Here is a 6,352-nt window from a genome sequence, read left to right on the forward strand (position 1 = left end):
AGTGTCATACCAGGCTCTAGGTGCTTGCTTCAATCCATAAAGTGCTTTCAATAGATAATAGATATATTCTGGAAAATTTGGATCTTCAAAACCAGGAGGCTGACTGACATAGACTTCCTCCTCCAAATCTCATTCAGAAAGGCACTTTTTATATCCATTTGATAGACTTTGAAATTGGCATGGGCTGCATAGGCTAAGAAAATTCTGATGGCTTCAAGTCTTACAACAGGAGCAAAAGTTTCATCAAAATCTATTCCTTCTTGTTGACAGCAGCCCTTAGCAACCAATCTAGCTTTGTTCCTGACAACTATGCCATTTTCGTCCATCTTGTTTTTGAATACCCACTGGGTGTCAATTGGATTCTTTCCCTTAGGCTTGGGTACCAGCTTCCATACCTTGTTCCTTTCAAATTGGTTTAGCTCTTCTTGTATAGCTAAATCCCAATCAGGATCTAACAAAGCTTCTTCTATCTTCTTTGGTTCTTTCTTAGAAAGAAAGCTACTATATAGACGTTCTTCTTGAGTTGCTTTCCTTGTTTGAACTCTAGAAGATGCATCACCAATGATGAGCTCAAAAGGGTGATCTCTAGTCCATTTTCTTTGTTGAGGTAGATTAGCTCTAGATGAAGAGGCCTCATTGTTGTTTTGATGTGTGACTGAGTTTTGATTATAAGAAACTCCCCCTTAGTTAGTGAATCTTTGATTTGAAGAAGGGGTTCTTTCTGTAAGTGATCTGTTTTGACTCTCGGGTTCTCTCATTGTTCCGACAGATGATGCACTTTGTATCTCAACGGATGAAGCTGATTGTCTATTGACGGATGAAGCAGATTGTCTACCGATGGATGAAGCATTCTGTAACTCGACAGATGTTGAATTATGTGCTTCATTAGTTTTAGATTTTTCTGCATTATCCTTGTCCACTGTTTCTTGGTCACTTTCACATCACTGTCATCACTAACCATCTCCACATTATCAAATTTGAGGCTTTCATGGAAATCTCCATCTTGTAGTCCTTTAATCTCTTTATCATCAAACATAACATGTATTGATTCCATAATAATGATGGTTCTTAGATTGTAGACTCTATATGCTTTTCCAACAGCATATCCAACAAAAAGTCCTTCATCTGCTTTGGCATCAAACTTTCCATGTTGATCAGTTTGATTCCTTAAGATATAACATTTGCAGCCAAAGACATGAAGAAAATTTAGAGTTGGCTTCCTATTCTTGAGTAATTGATAGGGTGTCATGCATTTTTCTTGATTAACCAAAGAAATGTTTTGAGTGTAGCATGCAGTATTCACAGCTTCAGCCCAAAAATATGTTGGTAACTTTGATTCTTCTAGCATTGTTCTTGCAGCTTCAATAAGAGATATGTTTTTTCTTTCTACCACTCCATTTTGTTGTGGGGTTCTAGCTACAGAAAACTCATCCAAGTAATCTCCTCTTTAGTCCGCCTCCCTTCTCCCTTTCCTACCTTCTCTTTGCTCTATCTTCAATCTTTAGTTCTTGAAGACATTTTTCTCACTTGTCCATATAAATAACTTTTTATTTCTTTTGTCTATTACCAAGGCATATTCATCTAAGTAAAGCCTTATGCACTTGCAACAACTTCTGAATTCTACTTGTGTTCATACCTTTTCCAAATTCCTCATTGCTTTGATTTCGGATTAGAAAGTCACATCAAAATTTGACTTAATCTAATTGGAATTGATTTCCATCTAACTAACCATTAATTGGTATAATTAACCCATTAACTTACTTAATTGATCAATTGCACCAAGTGATGACTAGCTAAATGAAATCAAAGACCAGTTATATATAGTTGGATTGGCTGTAACGATCTCTTTCAAGAACCGAGATCACAATTATTTGGAGTATCAACATCAATATCAATAACACACGAAAGTATACTTTCTATCTTCAAAAGTAGGGTAATTTCTGAAAATTTGGGCAGCATCTCCTTTATATTACTGACTACCAGTCGGGCTCAAGCCGACACCAACGATTAATCAAGCAATCAACAGTCACCTAAACAAACACAATCAACCTTCAAATATACCAATTCACTGCCACCTTCTAAACTTATTATGTCACTACTGCATATAATACTAACCGGTATAACCCGTATTTTAGTTCAACTTAGGATTATAGCGAACAATTCTGATGATACCATGACCTTTCTCATATCTTCGGATTTTAACAGAATATCAATACTGAGTATAATTATAATTTATTCTAGAGTTCTTCTAGTTCATGTTTTAAATCAAGCTCTCTACTTAATAATTCGTCCATCCTTGACAATATACACTTGTTCTTATTAATTAACTTGTTCAACTTTTGATGACCAACACCTGGTCTCAACCAACCCTCTTATAATCTTGCAAATGAGTTCATTTAGTTTTAAAGCTTCACATCTTAAAAATTGTTGCATTCAAACCACCATACCTTCATCTCCCCTTATGTCTTTTCATATTGAACTTTCTTTGCCGACCCAGCTACAAGCATTAATTTTACCACAACTCACTTACTTGAATGTGAAAACCCAATCATTCCTTGACGAACGCACTCAAAGTTTATTCATAACTAGCATTTCTTCGATCTTGAATCTTCATGACAAATATCTCCCACATGATTAAGGTATGCTTCATTTTCACAACGTGTTAATCGATTATTCGGTTACTATTAAGGATTTCTTCGTTCGTCTCCATTGTCCAATCGATCATTTGCCTCATTTGATACATGCAACTTTACTTTCTTATTTCTCTAGTTACTTTACCTCATGCGATTTTCTAATTACTCCAATTCACGCAAAAATCTCACATTGAGATGCCGCCTTAGGAAGAGAAATCCAAAACAAGCAAAAATCTTATAGCTTCGCCGTGACAACCTTGATCGAATGTGGAGGATAGGTGGAAACAGATGTTTTCTAAGTTTATTCTAATTCTTGCTGCCCGCTCGATGACGCGAGAGCCTGCGGTGAAGAAATAAGGAGATCCTTCTATATCGAAATTGTGATATCCCATATTTTTCAGAATTATTATTATTATTTGAATATGTTTAGGTGATTTTCTGATTAGGAAGTAATAAAATTGTGGATATTTTATTCTTGTTTGACGAGTTGGTGTTATTAAATGGTAATGTGCTAATTGTTCAGTGTTATATCGATCCTTGTTAATTTCTAAAAATATTTACTTAAATGTATTATTTTCAAAAGTTTATTTGAAAATGATCATTTTATTGATATCGGTACATTGAGTTCGTTTAGTAATATTAGGGATTGGATGGATATTATGTCTGCCATGTGTTATATGTAATATTAATTGCGTGGGACTCAATTGTGATTGAGGATTATTTGTATTATTAATTACTGAGTCGTATCATTTTGTTTTTGTCTTTAAAAGTGATTTTATTGAAAATTTAATTTCATAAATAATTAAGTTATCTTTAAAATTATTTTTATGACTTTATAATTACAATAATTATTTTTGGGACTTTATAAAATTTAAAAATCAATAATTCATCAATTATTTAGCCCTGTATGATTTTCTGATTTCATTTATTTGTAAAATCCGTATTTAATTCCAAAATTCTTCAAAAATTACGAAACTCATATTTATTTAAGTTTGGAATATTCTGAGAATTTTAAAATTATTTTGGGAATTTTTGGGATTAATTTTACCCGCACGTTGAATCGTTTAATTGTTAAAAGCGCCTATAAATTGCGTATCAAAAAGTGTTTTAAAATTACGAAATTTATATTTTTATAAACTTCAGGATATTTGTAACATTTTAAAACTATTTTCGTGATTTTCTGAATTTGTTTCAAGTGCAGCTCAATTCGTTAATTGTAAAATGCGGGTGTAGCGCGCAAGTCAAAAATACTTTAAAAATTATAAAAACTTTATTTTTATTACTTTTAATTATTCTAAGAATTTTAGAATTATTTTGGTAATTTTTCGGATTATATTACCCGTACCTGTGTTCGTTAAATTACAAAATGCGGGTTTGATGTTAAACTCAAAACTATTTTAAAAATTATGAAATTTTTATTTTACTAGTTTTCTAATTATTCTGAGAATTTTAGAATTTGTTTGGTAATTTTTCTGGTTTTATTTACCGGCGCGTTTATTCGATAAGTTGAGAAATGCGGGGCAAAAAAAAATTTTCAGGTATAAATAAAAGTACGTGTGTTGATGTGCTCTGTTTTAAAAAAAAACCAAACAAAACAAAAAATAGAAATCGTGTCAAACAGCCTCCACCCCCTGCCCTGCCACCTAACCCCCCTATTACCCCCTCCCTTTATTTCCTTTCCTTCCCCCGAGTTCCCTCTCCCTTCTCTATGTCTCTCTTACTCTCGTATTATTTATTTACTTTTAATTTTCAAAAATTCATATCTTCTCAATCGTCCGTCCAAATTTCAATTGTTATATATATAAACGATCAGCGCTTCGATATCTACGTATAGGTACATATATTGCAAGGTTTTGGGAAGAAAATTTGCGGAGCATATTCTCCATTTTAATTTATTTTCAAGGTGTAGAAAAAGAGTTTGGATGCGGTGATTACTCCACATGGCATCTCAGCGTGTATATATCTATCGCTATTAATTTCGGATTTTGATGGAGATATTTTCCGGACATCAGATATTCTCTTCGGGGTGATCAGAATTTATTTTGGGTAACGATTCCGAAATTCCGCCTTCGTACTTGTGTATATTATAGCATGTTAGTGTTTATATATTTATTTTATAATTTTCAGAAGTTGTTGTAGAAGTCTCTTTTGGCCGTATTTTTCATTTCTGGCGTGTTTATACGTGCAAATATAAATTACTGTGTGTTTAAAATTTATTGATTTTATTAGAGTACAGTTGGATTGTGTTGTTTGGGATTAATTTTGAGGGGTATGACCCCGGGAAAAGTCCGTTTTACAAAGACGTTATTTCAAAAAATTTTCAAAAATATTTATTTCGATTTCAAATTATTACCTTTTATTATTTTCGAAAATCATAATTTGATTCAATTATTTATAATATATTTTTATTTATTCATAATAAATAAACCGTTCGTCCGTTTAATACGAAACGAGCGCCTCTAGACTCAGAAAAAAATTCTGCTTTCATTAAAAATACTTTCAAGACCCAAACTCTTTTGTTTCAAAAGGGTCTTTTGATTTACGAGTCATTCTGAGTCGATTATTGATCGAAAAATCATATTTTTGACCCGATTTCAGTTTTAAACATACCGAGTCGAATGTTTTGACGAACTGAGTCATATGTGATATGAATTATTTGATACGTGGCTTATGTGTTTATATGCTATGTGAATTACGTGTGTACGTGAGTCAAGAGTCTTGTATTTGACTGTTTTCTTTATGCGTGGGCTATCGTATGGGTAGACGATAGGGTTTTGACGCGCAGTTCGTCGAGTAATTATCGTTTAGACGATTAAAGTTGTATCTTTTAATTATAGATGCGGATCTCTCGAGTTGATTGGGAAAAAATATTGGATAAAGAGTAAGATGGAATGGTATTGGGTATCTGGCTTCTAGCAATCGCAGGAGTAGCATATCAGTCTAGTGTTGAAAAGAAAGACGGTGATATTTTAAGACAGAATGTCAGAATAGATGCGTCTTTGCGAGTGTGACTAACTGCTAAAAACCCAAAGGCAAGTACCCTTGACTTCACTTATCATTCAAGTGATGTTTATTTCGAATCATATTATGCAAGTATCCCTATCATCACTTAGTGTTCAAGTGATATTTATTTTAAATCTTCTTATACAAGTATTGCTTTCCCTATTCAGTTCGGAATAGATAAATGTTTTACATATCGCTGAATTAAATAATTATATTTATGCAAGTATTCTTCTGCTATTATATGTTCAGAATAGCTAAGTGATTTTACTTATCAAAATACTGGATTTATAAATGTTTTAGGTTTTGAGAAAAGTGAGTTGGTTTTGCGAGTATTCCTGCCCAAGTAAATGGGGGAATAAAAGTTTTTAAGGGTGTCGAGTATTATGACCCTCTCAATAAAATGTTTTAAGATTGGATGGTTGCGTAAGAGGCCGCGGCGGCGGTCCAGCGGAGAGTGAGGTATTATACAGGATATAATACCAATAGGCCAATATGTGCCTTGGGTGCCCCATTTGTTTAGTTGGATATGCTTAGGCATACCGGTGTTGCTCCGCGGCTGATCACCGGTGGCAACACACCGTCGTCCGAGGATTTCAATCTAAATTATTATATTGTTTTTGATAATCTTATAAGGAATGTTTTATCAACTGTTTTGGTTTTGAATAAAGGTGAAATACAGTTTTGATTCGGTTGCTGATTGATGTTGATATTTAAAT

The sequence above is a fragment of the Apium graveolens genome, chromosome 10, assembly GCF_009905375.1.
Source record: "Apium graveolens cultivar Ventura chromosome 10, ASM990537v1, whole genome shotgun sequence".
Lineage (NCBI taxonomy): Eukaryota > Viridiplantae > Streptophyta > Magnoliopsida > Apiales > Apiaceae > Apium > Apium graveolens.